We start from the raw sequence: 20,247 nt of genomic DNA, 5'->3' as shown, positions 1-20,247 counted from the left end.
CATAAGTAATGTGTTAGGACTATTAGAATATCTGGATCTTGGGAGACTGAGGGGTTAAACAGCTACTGCTATCTTAGATAAGTAACAACAATGTTTTAATAAACATTTTAGGGTTAGATTTAAAATAATTGTTCATTGTTTTTATAAAGATCAAAAATACTTGAGGATGGGGCTGGCCCCGTGGCTTAGTGGTTAAGTGCGCGCGCTCCGCTGCTGGCGGCCCGGGTTTGGATCCCAGGCGTGCACCGACGCACCACTTCTCCGGCCATGCTGAGGCCGCGTCCCACATACAGCAACTAGAAGGATGTGCAACTATGACATACAACTATCTACTGGGGCTTTGGGGGAAAAAAAAGGAGGAGGATTGGCAATAGATGTTAGCTCAGAGCCGGTCTTCCTCAGCAAAAAGAGGAGGATTAGCACGGATGTTAGCTCAGGGCTGATCTTCCTCAAAAAAAAAAAAATTTTAAAATACTTGAGGATGATTTTATTCTACTCTGTTGATTTGATAATTAATTGGAATGGAAAAATTGAACAGATTTTTAGCAATTATACAAAAGAAGTTTTAGAGATTCTTGGTGGTTTTTTGTTTTTTGTGGTTTTTTTTTTTGGTGAGGAAGATCAGCCCTGAGCTAACATCTGTTGCCAATCTTTGTCTTTTTGCTTGATGGCTTGATAAGCGATGCGTAGGTCTGTGCCTGGGATCCAAACCTGTGAATCCCAGGCTGCCAAAGCGGAGCACGCGAACTTAACCACTATGCCACCAGGCGGGCCCCTTTTGATGTTTTTGAGTTAAACGTATTTTTAAGAGTAAACTATAGAATATTTTTATTTTTTACTCTTGAAAGATATTAGGTTGCTTTGACATAGTTAACACTATAAGAAAGTATTGTCCCTGCAGATTTAAGCAGATTTTGATCCTCTTTAACTGTGATGAATAATGTTAACTAAGATTCATTTTTAAAGGTAGTTAAAATTTGGTTTCTCTCAGCATTTCATGAGTGGTAACAACTATAATTATTACTTACAGTGTTCGGGATTCAATGCAAAAGCAAAACAAAAAAACAAACCTTAAATTTCTTCCATACTTTCAGAAGAGTTGTTTTTGGCTGTGTGTTCATGAAGAGAGAAATTTTGATTTTCTGTGTACAATTGTATTAATTTCATAGATTTTAAAAATTGTACTCTTTAATGAGGAGTCTTATGGTATCAACACCGTACAGTTAATTTAAATAGTTATAAAACAAACGGCACCACTAAAAACAAAACTGTGATGTCTGCATTAGAAGTATATTTTGTGCACACTAAAAAAAAAAGTGTCTGTTGTGCAGAGGAAGGACTATAACTTGTGTGTGTGTGTGTGTGTGTGTGTGTGTATATGTTTATGTATGCATTTGGGCCATAGTGATTATTAGAATTCTGTCTGTGTTTGGAGGTATGAAATGAGAGCCCTTGGGTAGAGAGACAATAAACCTTTCAGGAAAATCTTTGATTTGCTGTGTTGGTAAATTATATTTTAGAGGTAGTAATTTGGAAAGGTTTCTTGAATAAAGCAGAGAATTATCTAGGACATGTGTGGAATTTCAACAGTTTGAAAATATAAATGGTTTCAAGCTTTTAATGGTTTAGGTGAAGTCTTACTTTAAATATGAGCAGTGGGATTTAGATGATCTGTCATTGTTCACATTATTTTGCTCTGTGGTAATTTCTTTAAATTTGGAAGATCATGTTTCAGAGGAGAAAAAATTTGTATCAAAAGAATAGTGTTCTTGGCTCAACTTGACTATGCTAATACTCATGAAGTTTTCAGGTAGTATACAAGGCCTTAGCCCTCTGGTCCCTAGGTAAAGTCCATGAGGTGACCTGGCGTCAAGGGAGTGAATGAAGGTTAGTTGAGTTAATCCATGTTCAAATAGCTCTGTTATTATTACCTAATGGACTTTGGAAGAGTGGCAGAAGGTGTTAGTTGAAGAGAAGGGCATATTGTATTTGCATGTGTGTATATGCATACATATACATATACATCCAGGACGTTGTAAATATGGTATATAGGTGTAACTCGTGGTGCTAACCCAGTGTTCATACTATTAATCTCTCCTCATTTCTAGTGGGTAGGAAAGCATCTCCTCCTTGATCCTTGTTTTATTTTATGCTTCCTTCATTCTGCTTGTGATATTTTTCTTGCAATCCAATATTTTCTGCTGGGCTGGCACTGTACTTTCATTCTAGTTTTAGAGAGCACATTCTGAAAATACTCAGACTTTATGTCTGCAATGCAAAGAAATAGTATTCCTCAAGATAGGATTCAACTATTTCCATTTCTTTTTCTAATAAAGCACATATAAGTCTCTATTATAAGCCTCTGCTTCTACTATGCTAATCACTGTGAGGCAGGATTTCTTTTCCTGCTGGTGCCACTCTGCCCTCCCCTTTTGCTATTCTTTTCCTCTGGTGGTGAGAAGAGCTGGTCATAGTTTGTCATGGGTTAGGAACTATAGACAGTATTCCCCCTTCCCCCATGCATTAATCAAACACACCTGGCTCTAAGGTTGCTTCCTGTGTCTCCTACACAACATCCCCCACACCACCTGAGCAGTGCCAAGGGCTGCCTGCAGGGCCCTGGGGTATAGCCAGGCTTCAGCCTAAGCTTTATGATTTAACTGTTTGATGCTCAGTTTGTATAAATGGTACTATAATCTGTTAACCTCTGATAGCTAGGAACAATTCTTTTAGGCTTTAATTTCTGCCAACTCAGGATATTTTGTCTTGGAAGGAGTTTTAAAAGTGGCAGCAAGGCTTTCTGAAAAAGCTAGTTTTATAGAATTTGGAAGCATGTGGGGAAAAACAGCCTAAATTGGCAATCAATTTACCTAGTGAATTTTAATCATTCTGGGTCTGTTCAAATGTAAAAGGAGTCAAAATTATTCATAGTGAGTATTTATTTTATTGTTTTTACTATGCTTTTAGAAAGTAATGTTTTACTATGAGAATAAAACTTATGTTTCCTCATGTTTCAGGAAGTCCTCGAGTCATAATTTTACTTCCTTAGTAAGATAATTATGCATGGCCTAGATGATGTAGGAATAACTAGGATATATTTGTCGCTAGGCAACAAATGGCCTTTTGAGCCAATTAAGACCCAGTGGTGTAACTGAGATCCCTTCAGTTCTTTCTTTACTCTCTAGCCAGGGTGGCTTCTGCATTCTCCACCAAATATTCAAGGAAGGGCTAGTGGGGATGCGCTGCATTTCTTAGTTTGGCAAACCACATATCTTGCCTTTACTTTAAAGGCCATTACTTAATACTTTAATAATCATATATCCAATACTAAAAAGTGTTTAAGTACATGCGCGCGCACACACACACACACACACACACACACACACACACACACGAGAAATTAAAGGCTGAAAGATCAAAAATCATTAAAAAGATAAGAATTCTATCAATAATCATTTTCAAAAGAATTGCATAATGGAGAGCTACATTCTGTATGAATATTTCTGATGTTCATGGCAAAGAGGGATACCTGATGGCACCTTTTGATCAACATGAGAAAGTTGATAAGTTTGTCTGTAGAAACAAATTTTTAGTTCTTAATTTTTAGGATAAATTTAATATACCTTTTTATTAAGTGATATTTAGTCAAAAAATTCAAATATGGATTTAAAATAGAGATATTTTTGTTGGAACAAATTTAAACAAAAAATGATTTCTCCATTAGTCTTTTTTTCTATGCATTTTTATATGGTTCATGTTCCACTCTATATGGTAGTTCTGTATCCCCATCTTAACATATGATTATTTAACATTTCCCCACATGATTAAACCCTTCTTAAATATTATTTGAAATTATTAAGTATTACTCAATTCTGTGGATGTATTTTTTTCATGCACATTCTCTTCATATTAGGGATTTAGTTTGTTTTCATTTTTTTATTACAAATAAGATGAACATTTTTGGACATAAATATTTGTATTTTTCACTGTTTCCCAAGGAAAGCTTACTAGTACAGAAGTTACTAAATCAAAGGAACGGGGACCCTGAAGTATCAGATTCTCTTTGGAGAGGTGATAGCAGTTGACATTGCCACCGCTAGTCTATGTGATTCCTTTCTTACCGCAGCCTCTCCAGACTTGAATAATATCATTTAAAATGATATTTGTTAGTTTGGAAGTCTAAAAGTGCTATAACATTATTCCTTTGATTTGTATTTCTTTGAGTACCAAAGTTTTATTTAGATGGTAAATGTAAATAGATGATTCCAATTATGATCCAGACAAAACATTGTGCAGACATTGTGGGAAAAGGTAAACTGATATCAATCATGTTGCTATTGTTTTTTTTAATGGGGCTGGTATTTGACTAGGCCTATGTGAAAGGCATTGTGCCAGGCATTTTTCTCACAGCTCTGTGGGGCAGGTTTTACAGCTATTTTGGAGATCAGGAGAATCAGTAACAGAGGTGCAGTTATGAAGCCACAGAGGTAAAATTCAGAGGCTGAGCTGGTGCTCTCTCTCTTCTGCTGTATTTAAGTAACCTAGGGAACTGGCTAACAAATGCTACTTGTTCTGTGCTCTCTTTCCTGTAAGTTGTGTCAGTGGGTAATCTCTAGGACTTGAGTACAAACAAATTTGCTAATATGTGCATCAAAACTGGATAACATTTGGGGCCCGCAGAATAATGGTGGCTGTGTTACACGGTTGAATTTAGAAGAATGGGCAGATTGCGAGCTTTAGAAACATAGAGGCCAGCATCATTACACCAGTTTTCTTTCCAGATAAGTCCACTAACTGGTCAGCATTTATAGGTGAAAGCATATGGCTGAATGATGCAATAATGTCCCTGCCATCATGAATAGTGAGTGTGAGGACATAAAACATACTTGCTCCAGCTGCAAGAAATACTATTATATGTCTGCCAATGCATGCGAAGACTTTACTCAATGAAAATGATGACCATCTAAGTGTTTCCTTGATGCTGGTAGTGGTTGTTAATCTTTGCTTCTACCAACATTTTTTTTATTGTGGTAACATTGGTTTATAACATTATATAAATTTCAGGTGTACATCATTGTACTTCTATTTCTGCATAGATTACATCATGTTCACCACCCAGAGACTAATTACAATCTGTCACTACACACACGTGCCTCATCATCCCTTTCGCCCTCCACACTCCCCCATTCCCCTCTGGTAACCAGCAATCCAATCTCTGTCTCTGTGTGTTTGTTTTTTGTTGTTTTTATCTTCTACTTATGGGTAAGATCGTATGGTACTTGACTTTCTCCTTCTGACTTATTTGGCTTAGCATAATATCCTCAGTGGGCATCCATGTTGTCACAAATGGCTGGATTTCATCGTTTCTTATGGCTGAGTAGTATTCCATTGTGTATATATACCACATCTTCTTTATCTATTCATCCCTTGATGGGCACTTAGGTTGCTTCCAATTCTTGGCTATTGTGAATAATGCTGCAATGAACACAGGGGTGCATGTATCTTTACAAATACCTGTTTTCATCTTCTTTGGATAAACACCCAGCAGTGGAATAGCTGGATCATATGGTAATTCTATTCTTAGAATAGATTTTGTATTCTATCTGTAGTTTTGATTTACATTTCCCTGATAGTTAATGACGTTGAACGTCTTTTCATGTGCCTGTTGGCCATCTGTATATCTTTTTTGGAGAAACGTCTGTTCAGGTCTTTTGCCCATTTTTTAATTTGCTTGTTAATTTTTCTCAATTTTGTTGAGATGTATGATTTCTTTATATATTTTGGATATTAATCCCTTATCAGATACATGGTTTACAAATATCTTCTCCCAATTGTTAGGTTGTCTTTTCGTTCTCTTGATGGTTTCCTTTGCTGTGCAGAAGCTTTTTAGTTTGAGGTAGTCCCATTTGTTTATTTTTTCTATTGTTTCTCTTGCCCGGTCAGACATGGTACTTGAAAATAAGTTGCTAAGACCCATGTCGAAGAGCATACTTCCTCTGTTTTCTTCTAGAAGTTTCATGGTTTCAGGTCTTACATTCAAGTCTTTAATCCCTTTTGAGTTAATTTTTGTGTATGGTGTGAGATAATGGTCTACTTTCATTCTTTTGCATATGTCTGTCCAGTTTCCCAACACCATTTATTGAAGAGACTTTCCTTTCTCCATTGTATGTTCTTGGCTCTCTTGTTGAAAATTAGCTGTCCATAGATGTGTGGGTTGATTTGTGGGCTCTTGATTCTGTTCCATTGGTCTGTGTGTCTGTTTTTGTGCCAATACCATGCTGTTTTGGTTACTATAGCTTTGTAGTATATTTTGAAATCAAGGAGTGTGATACTTCCAGCTTTGTTCTTTTTTCTCAGGATTGCTTTAGCTATTCGGGGTCTTTTGTTGTTCCATATAAATTTTATGATTCTTTGTTCTATTTCTGTGAAAAATGTTGTTGGAACTTTGATAGGGATTGCATTGAATCTATAGATTACTTTAGAAAGTATGGACATTTTAACTGTTAATTCTTCCAATCCAAGAGCACAGAATATCTTTGCATTTCTTTGTGTCTTCTTCAATTTCTTTCAGCAATGTTTTATAGTTTTCTGTGTACAGATCTTTCACCTCTTTGGTTAAGTTTATTCCTAGGTATTTTATTCTTTTTGTTGCAATTGTAAATAGGATTGTATTCTTAATTTCTCTTTCTGCTGCTTCGTTGTTAGTGTATAGAAACACAACTGATTTTTGCATGTTAATTTTGTATCCTGAAACTTTACAATATTCTTTTATTATTTCTAAAGGTTTTTTGGTGGATTCATTAGAGTTTTCTATATGTTAAATCATGTCATCTGCAAATAGTGACAGTTTCACTTCTTCCTTTCCAATTTGGATCCCTTTTATTTCTTTCTCTTGCCCGATTGCTCTGGCAGGGACTTCCAATACAGTGTTAAATAGGAGTGGTAAAAGTGGGCATCCTTGTTGGTTCCTGTTCTTAGAGGGATAGCTTTCAGTTTTTCACGATTCAGAATGATCTTAGCTGTGGGTTTGTCATATATGGCCTCTATTATGTTGAGGTGCTTTCCTTCTATACCCATTTTGTTCAGAGTTTTTATCATAAATGGGTGCTGTATCTTGTCAAATGCTTTCTCTGCATCTGTTGAGATGATCATGTGATTTTTATTCTTCATTTTGTTAATTTGGTGTATCACATTGATTGATTTGTGGATGTTGAACCATCCCTGCATCCCTGGAATAAATCCCACTTGATCATGGTGTATGATCTTTTTAATGTATTGTGTTGGATTTGCTAGTATTTTGTTGAGGATTTTTTGCATCAATGTTCATCAGTGATATTGGCCTGTAATTTTCCTTTTTTTGTGTTGTCCTTGTCTCATTTTGGTATCAGGGTAATGTTGTCTTTGTAGAATGAATTAGGAAGCTTCCGCTCCCCTTCAATTTTTTGGAAGAGTTTGAGAAGTATAGATATTAAGTCTTCTTTGAATGTTTGGTAGAATTCACCAGGGAAGCCGTCTGGTCCTGGGCTTTTATTTTTTGGGAGGTTTTTGACTACTGTTTTGATCTGCTTACTGGTGATTGGTCTATTCAAATTTTCTGTTTCTACTTGATTCAGTTTTGGAAGGTTGTATGATTCTAAGAATTTATCCATTACTTCTAGATTCTCCAATTTGTTGGCATATAGCTTTTCCTAGTATTCTCTTATAATCTTTTGTATTTCTGAGGTGTCCATTGCAATTTCTCCTCTTTCATTTCCGATTTTATTTATTTGAGCCTTCTGTCTTTTTTTCTTGGTGAGTCTAGCCACAGGTTTGTCAATTTTGTTGATCTTTTCAAAGATCTTGGTTTCATTGATGTTTTTCTATTTTTTTTCAGTTTCTATTTCATTTAATTCTGCTCTGATTGTTATTATTTCCCTCCTTCTACTGATTTTGGGCTTTGTTTGTTCTTCTTTTTCTAATTCCTTTAGGTGTGCTGTTAGATTGTTTATTTCAGATTTTTTTGTTTGTTGAGGTGGGCCTGTATTGCTATAAACTTCCCTTTTAGAACCGCTTTTGCTGGCATAAATTCTGGCATGTCGTATTTTCATTTTCATTTGTCTCGAGGTATTTTATGATTTCTCCTTTGATTTCTTCATTGACCCAATCATTGTTCAGTAGCATTTTATTTAATCTCCTTATATTTGTGGCTTTCTTGATTTTCTTCCTATAGTTAATTTCTAGTTTCATACCGTTGTAGTCAGAAAAGATGGCTGGTATTATTTCAGTCTTCTTAAATTTATGGAGACTTGTTTTGTGGCCTAATACGTGATCAATCCTGGAGAATGTTCTAAGTACATTTGAAAAGAATGTGTATTCTTTAGTTTTTGGATGGAATGTTCTGTATATATCTACGAAGTCTATCTAGTCTAGTGTGTCAATTAAGGCCAATCTTTCCTTATTGATCTTCTGTTTGGATGATCTATCCATTGGTGTAAGTGGAGTGCTAAAGTCTCCTATTATTATTGTGTTACTGTCTATTTTTCTTTTAGGTCTGTTAATAATTGCTTTATATATTTAGGTGCTCCTATGTTGGGTGCATAGATATTTACAAGTGTTATATTCTCTTGTTGGATTGTTCCCTTGATCATTATGTAGTGCACTTCTTTGTCTCTTGTTACAGTTTTTGTTTTAAAGTCTATTTTGTCTGATATGAGTATTGCTACCCCAGCTTTCTTTTCATTGCCATTTGCATGGAGTATCTTTTTCTTTTTTCTTTTTTTTTTATGAGGAAGATCAGCCTTGAGCTAACATCCAATGCCAATCCTCCTCTTTTTTTGCTGAGGAAGATTGGCCCTGAGCTAACATCGGTGCCCATCTTCCTCTACTTTATATGGGACACTGCCACAGCATGGCTTGACAAGCGGTGTGTTGGTGCGTGCCCAGGATCCAAACCTGCGAACCCTGGGCCACTGAAGTGGAGTGCGCGCACTTGACCACTGGCGCCACCGGGCTGGTCTCTGGAATATCTTTGTCCATCCCTTTACTTTCAGTTTGTGAGTGTCTTTAAGTCTGAAGAGTTTCTCTTGCATGCAGCATATATATAGGTCTTGTTTTTTTATCCAATCAGCCACCCTGTGTCTTTTGATTGGGGCATTTAGACCATTGACATTTAAAGTAGCTATTGATAAGTATGTACTGCCATTTTTTAAGTTTTTTTTCTGGGTGTTTTAGTAGTTTTTCTCTGTTCCTTTCTTATTCCCTTGCTCTCTTCCCTTGTGGTTTGATGGCTTTCTTAGTATTATGTTCCTTTCTCTTCGATTTTTGTGTAATTATTGTAGGTTTCTGGTTTGTGATTACTATGAGGTTCATATCTAATAACCTACGTATCTAGCAATCTTATTAAGTTGATGGTCTCTTTAGTTTGACCTCTTTCTAAAAGCTCTACTCTTTTACTCCCTTCTTGCCACATTTTATGTTTTTGATATCATATCTAACCTCTTTTTTGTGCCTTTGTATCTGTTACCCTCCTATCATGGAAATAGATAATTTTTTCCTATTTGTGGTATTCTCTTTCCCCCTTAAATCAGTCCCTTTAGCATTTCTTGTAGGACTGGTTTCTTGGTGATAAACTGGTTTAATTTTTGCTTGTCTGGGAAACTCTTTATCTCTCCTTCCATTCTGAATAATAACCTTCCCAGGTAGGGTATTCTTGGCTGTGGGTATTTTCCTGTCAACACTTTAAATATATTGTGCCACTCTCTTCTAGCTTGTAAGGTTTCTGCTGAGAAGTCAGCTGATAGCCTTGTGGGGTTTCCTTTAAATGTAACTTGTTGCCTTTCTCTGGCAGCTTTTAAGATTCTCTCTTTATCTTTAATTCTGGACATTTTAAATATGATGTGTCTTGGTGTGGGCCTCTTTGGGTTTATATTTTTTGGTGCTCTCTGTACTTCCTGTACCTTGGATGTCTGTTTTTTCCCTTAGGTTAGGAAAGTTTTCAGCTGTTATTTCTTCAAATAGATTCTCTGCCCCTTTGTCTCTCTCTTCTCTTTCTGTGACATCTATAACACGGACATTACTGTGCTTGATGTTGTCCCCGAGGTCCCTTAGACTGTCCTCACTCTTTTTAATTCTTTTTTCTTTTATCTGTTCAGCTTGGGTGATTTCCTCTAGTTTTTGGTCCAGCTTCCTGATCCGTTCTTCTGTTTTATCTACTCTGCTTTTGAGTCCCTTTAGTGAATTTTTTATTTCCAGTATTGTATTCTTCATTTCTGATTGGTTCTTTTTTATATTTTCCATTTCTTTGTTGACATTCTCACTGAGTTCATCTATTCTTCTCCCATGGTCAGTGAGCATCCTTAACACTCTTTGTTTGAACTCTTTGTCAGGTAAATTGCTCATTTCTGTTTCATTTAGTTCTTTTTCTGGTGTTTTGTCTTGTTCCCTTACTTGGAATGTATTCCTTTGCCTCTTTCTCTGTGCTTGTATCTATGTTTTAGGTAGGTCAGCTACATCTCCTGATCTTGAAGAGGTGATCTTGTGTAAGAGATGCATTATGAGGCCCAGCAGTGTGCTTCCCTCTCATAACCAGTGCCAAATGTTCCAGGAGTGACCCCCGTGTGGGCAACGTGTGTCCTTCTGTTGTGGCGGGGTTGCTCTTGCTGTGGGTGCCCAGGGACGCTGAGCTTTGCCCCTGGCCGGCTGGTTGTAATGCTCAGCTACATGTGGTTGTTGTGGACCTTTCAGTCTCTGTTGGGTGTGGGGAGACCCAGCATAGTTGGCTACAGGTCTAATAGCACATTCCTATTGCAGTTTTTCTGTTAAGTGAGTAGGGCCCTTGAGTGGTTGGTTGTTGGGCTCAGGGGATTATAATTGCTATAGGCCTCTGGCCTATAATGTTCTTATCAGCTCTGAAGATTGCAGCTGGGTGGGGCTGGTCCCAGGCAGGGGAGCACCCAATTGTTTCAGGCTTTGGAAGGTGGGGCCAATCCTCTATGTGACTGAGAAGCATAAGTCTTCTGCAGCTGAGAAGTCCCACCGCTGACAGGGCTGCACACACTGTCAACACAGTCCAGCCCCGTGCGCGTGCCCTAACCTCCTGAAGCAGAGCTACTCGCCCCGTGGCAGTGGCAGCACACAGTCCGCCAACACCCCACACACTCCACCTACTCCTCGCGCACACCCTGCCCCACAGAGGTCAACCCACTTGTCAGGCTGCAGAGAATCCAGGCATCTAGCCTATGCAGGCCCACAAGTTGCCCAAGGGCTTGTTGTTGGGTGGGGCCAGTCCCTAGGGCATGCTGCTTGCCTTGGCTGAGCTGGTTTAAATTGGTGCTCTAGTGGGTCAGGCAGACCCTGGGCTAGCAGGGCAGGGGGAGAACTCCAACGGCGTCTGCCAGTGTCTGTGTCAGCATGCCCACACTGGGTCACAACAATGGCTGCCGCCAATGTCTCAGTCTCTGGAGAGGTCTCGCCTCTCACTGAGATGTACCCAGAGCCTATCAGGTGAGTCTCTTCACCAATGGACTATACACCTTTCTTTCTGGTGACTTTAGGTTGTTTTACAAAACGGATGAATTTGTGCGTGAGACCTTTAAGAGCCAGCTTTAATTTCCCTATGTCCCAGCTTTTCTGGGGTATTCCCTGTTGTTGTTAGTAGCCAGCAAAGCCAGATATTATGACACTCATTTTGGTTGTGCTGGGTCCAAAAAAGGCTTGTAGCAGCAACGCTACCTGGCTCAGGTCTCCCACTCCTCCAGGGAAAGCTGTGTACCTTTGGATTGCTCCCAGGTGGCTGTGAAATGCTGTGAGTTGTGAAAGTGGCATTTTTTTCTCTCCAGAAGGGAATTTCTGCCTCAGTCAGGAGTGTCATTTGTTGGAGGAGTTCCTCTTATCCAGTTTTCAGTTCTTTCTCAGGAGTAATTGTTCCAAGAGTAGTTGTAGGTCTGTTGTGTCCATAGGAAGAGGTGAGTTCAGAGTCTGCCTATGCCGCCATCTTGACTTCTCCCTCTGTACATTTTTGTGTAGCCTCCTTTGTTACATTCCCAGAAGTTGAATTGCTGGACTGTTGGTTATATGTCTTAAAATGGTTCTCCACATAGTTGTATCAGTTTATATTCTGACCAACTTTGTGTACATGCTATTTCTTTAGACATGCATTTTCTGATAAGATAGTCACTGGACGAATATGGCTAATGAGCACTGGCTAGCTCAAATTAAGATTACTTTAAGTGCAAAAGACACACTGGATTTCAAAAACTTAGTTTGAAAAAAATGTAAAATACCTCACTAATAATTTTATGTTGATTACTGTTATGTAAGGTTTTTCTTCCTTAAATATTGCTATTAATACAACCTTTTCATCGTTTAACTTTGTAGTTGCATATGCAAGCACTGTGGTATACTGCTGTGTAGGATGTATTTCTTTCTCTCCGTATAAGAAAAACACGAATATTCTTATATTTGTTGCGCTCTGGTTATCTCTTCCAGCACTCAATTTCCTTACGTTACAGATGGCTGGTTCTTTTTTGCATGCTCTGCTGAGTAGATAGGTCTCAGGGCTTTCATCAACAAGAGATAACACTACAGATTCCTGGCTTGGCCTGGCCTGAGGATCAGTGTTCTCAGTAAGATATATCTATACTATTTACTAGTATACTGTGGCCATACCAACCTTTAGGTCAAGACATCTTTTCTCTCCTGAGCCCTCTAGTTCCAAATATTTCCTCTTTTATTTCTTTCAGAATTCTTGGGTCTGTTTATAGTCTCCCTGAGTGTTTAGGTGAAAATCATCAGTTTTTGGGGTGGTTGCTTCCAGAAGACTCAGCAGTACCGAATATTAGATCTTGAACATATTATCTGTCCCACTATTTTCTTTTCTTCCTGGCCATTCATTTTACTTTTAAAACTCTATTCCGATAATTTGAATTATAAAAGCAATATTCCTTATAACAATCCATAGAGTACTAAAGTGTCTGAAATAAAAATGAATAGCTTCCTTTGCCCCATGCACTTCTGTTAATGATTTAGTATCTATTCAGACATATTTCTTTTTTCTTTTTGTTTGTTTTTATAATGATTATACAAACAGTTAAGTGTAGATGGATTTGAGATTTTTTTTAAAAGTTTTATGGGGTAGTCAGGTTTTTAAAAATAATGTATTTATTTTGAAATGAACACATGATCTTATACGTTTTCATTGATTTCTTTTTTTCACAAAACTTTATACATTGGACATTCTTTCAAGTGAACACTCATTGACTTATGTCATTCTATTTAGCTGTGTGTGTAAATAGCTGTGCAGTATCTCAATACTGATGTACATTCTGCTCTTGAAAACTGAGAAATTGAGTGTTTCTAGTTCCTGTTACTGTAGAAACAAGGCTGCCGTAAAACATCTATGCATATATTTTTCCATTGTATTTTGATATGTTAGATAATTTTTTAAAAATTGGTGTGCAAGGTTAAGGCAAATGAGATTTAAGAAAACTTCCATATTACTTTGTTTGAAAATGTTAGTGATTCAAGTCCTGCCAGCAAACTATGAGTGGCTCTGCTTTCCCACATTGACTAGTAGTTCATATTTATAGATTTCAAGAGTCATAAATTATACTGCTTTTTGCATACTTTTAAATTTCTTTGCCTATTTTGAGAGTAAGCATCATATATTTATCAGCATCATGAGCTATCAACCATCTATATTTTTCCTTATTTTTAAATTGCCCATTTATAACCATTGGCCATTTTTTTGGTAGGGGGGATGTCTGTGTATTTCTTATAATATTTTAGAGAATTTAATTCTTTGTCAACCTATCTTGAAATGATTTTCCCTGTTGATCACTTGTTTTTAACTTTCTTTATGAAGTTTTCTTCCATACATGAGGTTTTTAAAAAAACTTTTTATGAAATCAAATCTTTTAATTTTTCCTTAGGATTACTTATTTTGCTAAAGAAGCCTTTTTTACATTTATATTTTAGAAATAGCCTTCCACATTTACTCCTAAACATCTGTGGTTTTATTTTTTACTTCAGATCACTTATTTATTTGTAATTCTTTTTTTGTTGTTTTTTCGGTATGGTGTGAGGTGAAGGGTCTAATTTTATATATTTAGAATTCATAGCCACTTGCCTCCACATCATTTAATAAGTAATTCATCCTTCTCAATCTGATTTTTAGTGTCTCCTTTATCATGTAATAAATTTCCATTAAAACACAGTTTACTTTTCTAGATTCTTTAATTTGTACTCTTAGTTATTTGTCTAGTTTATAGTGTCAGTACCTTACTATTTTTATTAGTCTAGTTTTAAATTTAAAGATATTAAATATCCATGAAAACCTTAGCAAAAGAGTCTAGTAATAGGGTATTGTCCAGCCCAGGATTTGACTTTATCCTACTTACAAGCTAATAGATTAACTTCTCACTGTTACCTAGATGCCAACAGTAGACATGAGACTCCTAGATAAGAGACAAAGAAGTTTATTACTCACACCACAGCAGGCAGCATGATTATCAGCATATTTGTATCAGTTCCCATTGCCCCCACTCTCCTGGGGAGCATGTGATATGGGCCTAGATTGATTCTGCACATGCAGAGGGTTTGAGTCGCACTTGAGGAACACTGAGCTTGTGGAATCCACCTCTTTTATAGCAAGCAGTAAGCTAGTCTGTTCTTTGTCACAGAGGAAGAGATTACCGCATCCCTTAAGGTTGCCCACTGAACACACAAGCCTGGGAAATGGCCGAGGTGAAAAGCAGCCAGGGTCTTGCATTGTTGGCATACCCTGTAAGACATGTAGGAGCAAGAAAGACCTATTAAGGCTTGTCTTTCCTAAGAGGTATTAAAAATCCAGTGGATTTTAAGTGTAAAATATTATGGACTCCTCCTTCAAATGATGTTAAATCTAGAGACCAAGTATAGAAAACAGATAAAAGTGAAAGTGTGCTGGTTGAGGCCAACTTCAGCCACTTGACTGAGAGCTGGAAGCGGCTCGTTTGGTAACCTCTCTTACTCTTGGCCCTGCCTCTGATCCAACTCCATGAAATGCCTATGAAAAAGGACCCTATCAAACCTCCTGCTTTAAAGATAAAGAAAATTAGGCTTAGGGAATTGAAATGATATACTTAAATTGGGGCCAGATAGTGATTGCTACAGTACTAAATAAAAATACCCTTTTCATTGGTTATTTTCTGCGTCTCCTTTTAAAAATTCCTTCCTTAAATTTTGTGAACAAAAGAATTAAGAGAAAAATTAGTGAAACAAACAACTCAATCTTATATTCAAACAAGCATTGTTCCAGCAGAAAATACATGCTTTATAATTTAATATATATTAATATTTTCTTGCCCTGTTATGTGTGGGTTACATAATCCCACATATTAATATAATGTTAATATGATTTGAAAATAAGTTCAATGGCATTTCCACTACACAGATTTCTGAAAATGACTTTGAGATTACTCTTTCATTAAATTATAGAAATCCACCTAATCAGATGGCAAAATAATGTTTCTCATCTAAATATTACAGTCTATGCTACTGATAATGTAATTTACATGGTAGTTTTATACAACGTGTAGATCTATCTTACTGTAGGAGAAAAAAAGTAATACATTTTCATATAAGTAATTGAAACAATGTTTTGCTTTAATATTTCTTAACATTGGAAAATTATGTGTATGTATATTTGCAAATATAGTGTGTGTGTGTGTTCGTGGATATATGTATATTTTAGATCTAAAAATAAAAATTTCCCCAGGAAGAAGTTAGGACTTAAAATACCACATTGTTTAATTTTGGGGGATAATTTACACAGTGTTGTGGATTAACATATAAACCTGTGAGTCACATCTGCCTTGTCAATTTTAAAAAGGTATAGTGTCAAGTAGAAATATAATAAACAAGAGAAATCAGAAAATGTCTTACACATGGAGTTAACCATGGGAGTAAAAATAACCTCAGATATCTGTGTGTGGAATGCCTGAACTTGGACTTAAGTGCTTTTTGCTTCTCTTTTTGTATTTTTTAAAATTTTATGAGAAAATGTGTTTATGGACAGTTAGATGTGAGAAGGCAGGTCATTTTAATTTACCAATTTAGGAAACCACAGAAAGAAGGGATGTTCATTTAAAGCATTTTCAGTGTTTTTTTTTTTTTTTAATACTTTAATAAGGTTATTTTAACAGCTAATAAAGATCATAGGTATACGATGGTTGGGAGTTTATCTTAATTGTTTTTAAATCCTGAAATGAGATTTGTATTCATTAGAAGGTAATCAACTTAGATTACCTTTTAAACATTATTATACATTTTTCACCCAGTTTCAGTTTACATCACTATTTCATAACTTAATAAGTAGAATGATTTTTTTCAATATACCATGTATTGTCACTATTCTCGTCATCTCAAAGTACCATCACAAGCAGTTTTCTTTTGCACCTGCTGAAAATAGAACCTCTCTACCTGAGCCACACTTCCAAAGGAAGGCTAATTAAAGCACTCAGTAAACAATACACCTTTTCATTGAGTAAACTGTCTGCAATATGCCCATTAATTTCTTTTGGTATTTACTCAGCCTTCATGAAACTCTGTGGACTTCTGACATCTATTTTATGTCACGTGTTTATTCTTCAGTTCTTGTTTAATTCATCAACATACTATAATACATGAGTAACTGCTAGAAAAAGAACCACTCTCCACTTAAAAAAACCCTTACATTACAGAAGTAATTATATAAGTATTATCTAAATATACAAAACCCTTAATAATAGACTTAAAAGACTTAGATAGAAATGAATAGTGTCAGCTGAGACATGCCAAACAAAAGATTGAATATGTTTCGTGACTTTTATAAAAAGAATCATCCTCTATTTAAAAACTTTGCTCGCTTAGCAGGATTCTAAACCACCTAGAGTTAGTTTTCTCATGGCATTGTTATATAGTATAAAGACATATACTAATTGATGGACCCAATACAATCTGATAATATACCTGTCTGAATAATCGAGGACAGTTTTTTTTTAGATGTATTTTATTGAAGTGCAGTCCCACAAGATGCTACACTGAAAACATGTTCCTTGGTCAAGGAAATTTGTAAATGTTTTACATTTAATTCTTCTTAGATATATGAATTGCATGTATTAGCACTATGAGAAGCCTTTTAATATAGGACTTTGTTTAACCAAGTATATCAAAATTTTATTTTGCCACATAATCTTCCTATTTATTCAGCAGAACTAGTGTTCTAGAAGACACTTGTTGGGAAATGCTAATGTGGAGATAGGTCTTGGAAGGATTTTGCCATTATGGAAAAGGAACAAGAGAGGTTTGCTTGAGTTAATGAACAAAGCCTGTGTGATCAAGCCATGTATGTTTAGAAACAGAAGCAAAACAGATGATGGAAACCTTCCTAATCAGATTAAATAGAATTTTTCAAGGTGAGTCTTACGTATGTATAGAACAACATGAGAAAAACTTCCTCACACCATTGTCTGTTGATTTTTGCATAGCTAATGTAGAATAGTGGCTCTTTACAAAGCCAGTTGATATCTCAGAAGCTTCTCAATTGGTTTCTTATGATCTCCAACTTCTTATTGAAATATTTAATCTTCTGACCTGTAACCTCACAAGACAATATGGCATGGTGATTAAAGGCTCAGATTCTTGAATTAGAACTGGGTTCAAATTCTAGTCCTATCACGTGTTGACTACTTGTATGATTTTGAGTGAGTTGCTACTTCTCAGATTTTCATCTATGAAAAGTAATCTTGGGCCCGCCCCATGGCTTAGCGTTTAAGTGCGCGCACTGTGCTGCTGGGGGCCCGGGTTCGGATCCCGGTCGCGCACCGACACATCGCTTCTCCGGCCATGCTGAGGCTGTGTCCCACATACAGCAACTAGCAGGATGTGCAACTATGACATACAACTATCTACTGCGGCTTTGGGGAAAAAAAAAAGGAGGAGGATTGGCCATAGATGTTAGCTCAGAGCCGGTCTTCCTCAGCAAAAAGAGGAGGATTAGCATGGATGTTAGCTCAGGGCTGATCTTCCTCACAAAAAAAAATAAATAAATAAATGAATACCCTTTAAAAAAAAAAAAGTAATCTCAAAGGGGAAGTGGCTTTGTTTGTCCTGTTGCTGTATTCATATTGCCCTGAATAGTGCTTGACACATAGTGACTCTCAATAAACATTTCTGAATGAATGAAGGTAGAAACAGTAGTGACTTCATAGTGTAGTTTTGAGGATTAGATAAAATAATCTCTTTTCTCTTAGCATAGGTTCTGACACATATTGCTCAAGAAATAGTATTTTAAATATGAAATACGTTTTAATTAGTACCTTCATTTCCTTATTTCTAGAAATTTTTCTTTTTTTTCGTGAGGGAGATCAGCCCTGAGCTAACAACCGTGCTAATCCTCCTCTTTTTGCTGAGGAAGACTGGCTCTGAGCTAACATCTATTGCCAATCCTCCTCCTTTTTTTCTTCCCCATGTCATAGTTGCACATCCCTCTAGTTACTGTATGTGGGACACGGCCTCAGCATGGCTGGAGAAGTGGTGCGTTGGTGCACTCCGGGATCTGAACCCGGGCTGCCAGTAGCGGAGTGTGTGCACTTAACCGCTAAGCCACAGGGCCGGCCCTAGAAATTTTTCTTTTGCTTCCACAGTCATAAATTACACTGGGGAATATGTCCATTAACATGCACCACACACACTTCCTATTCAGCGTGCCCCATGTTGGAGTCATCATCTTTTCTCCATGTGTTCCCTGTCATACTGAAAGGCATCACAAATCCTGAGAGTCATTCCGGACTTCTCTTTCTCTTCCACCCCTGAGAAGCAATGGCTTTCAACTTTTGTCAGTTCTGTCTGCCAAAGATATCTCTGTTCTCTTATCTCCTTCTTATCCTTATCACTATGAGAGCCTTGTTCAAATCCTTATTTATCATCTCTTTCTGCAATAGACCCTGAATAGTTTATTTGGGGAAACTCAGTTTATCAAAATTCATTCTCCAAAATTTCTGATTATTTGTGCAGTCTCCTTATTTATCATGTTCTACTGAATCCCTTAATCTTTTCTCATGTAGGACTCTATTCAGTGTCATGAGTGAAGTATATACTTTCAATCCTACATAGCTTTGCATGTGCCCCAGTACTCTCCACTTCCCCACATCTTTATCTCTTATCTATTTCTTGGGATTCATCTCAAATATCATTTCCCCTTGAGCCCTTACTTCGTGTTCTATTACTCCAGTCAGCCTTCTTATATAGTGTTGCAATTGTCTGTTTATTTGTGTAATCTCACCAGAATGTGACCCCTGGAGCACTACTAGTACTCTCAAGATGGCGGCACATGGTAGATAATCAATACATGTTTGTTCTGTGAAGCAAAAACAGAATTTAGGGAAATGGCATGTAGAGTGAAATGCATGCTTTATGTTAATAACATTATGATTGTAGTTAGAAATGGTTTGAATCTTAGTCCTATAGTGGCAGCAACGATTTTTAAAGCCCTCCTTAAAAATCTTACATACTAATATGTATCTCTGCATATGTTCTGAATATATGAAAGGATTAGAATGAAGATGAGCTTTTTTTCTTACATGAAAAAAATATGCACTTCCTATTTTTAAATTATTTACTTACATGTTATTTCAATGAGGCCTACTTTCACCCTTGAATTAATGAACAAAGCCTGTGTAATCAAGCCATATATGTTTAAACACAGAAACAAAACAGATTATGGAAATTAATACTATAACCTGCCTCCCACCTCGCATAACGCAAAGTTTTCTTACCCTGCTCTCATTTTCTTTTGTCCATTGCTCTTATTATTTTGTAACATAATAATTAATTTACTAATTTATTATGATTCTTTTTCAAATTTATCATTTCTCTACCTCAGTAGAATGCAAGCTCCATGAGTGCCAGGCGCTTGGCACACAGTAGACTCTCACAAAATCTTTGTAGAATGAGTGACCTAATCCTGTGCAGTTTTCACAGATGTAGTATCTGAAGAAGGTAGACTGGAATATTGGTTCAGAATGCTGACAGGTCAACCTCATATCTGCTTAGCTGCAAATATTTTTAACAACTTTCCTACCTCGTCTTTTCCCATTATGCCTCCTTTCAAAAGGTGAAAAGAAGACACATATACCACATATATTGAAAAACTTTCTCTGAATAAATTCTCATTATAAAATTGGGTCCATAGGGGATAACCTGTCTTCTGTTACAGCTGAAGGAAAAATGAATGAAACTAAGCTTCAAGGA

General features: G+C 36.6%; 1 protein-coding gene across 1 annotated transcript in view; it reads left to right on the top strand.

Annotated features, from left to right (window-relative positions):
• PCLO (piccolo presynaptic cytomatrix protein) overlaps positions 1–20,247 on the top strand; it is a 397,054-nt gene that overhangs the window by 28,747 nt on the left and 348,060 nt on the right. The window lies entirely within an intron of this gene.

The sequence above is a fragment of the Diceros bicornis genome, chromosome 3 (assembly GCF_020826845.1).
Source record: "Diceros bicornis minor isolate mBicDic1 chromosome 3, mDicBic1.mat.cur, whole genome shotgun sequence".
Classification (NCBI taxonomy): domain Eukaryota; kingdom Metazoa; phylum Chordata; class Mammalia; order Perissodactyla; family Rhinocerotidae; genus Diceros; species Diceros bicornis.
Note: the sequence above shows the minus strand (reverse complement) of the source record. Positions and strands in the feature narration are given on the sequence as shown.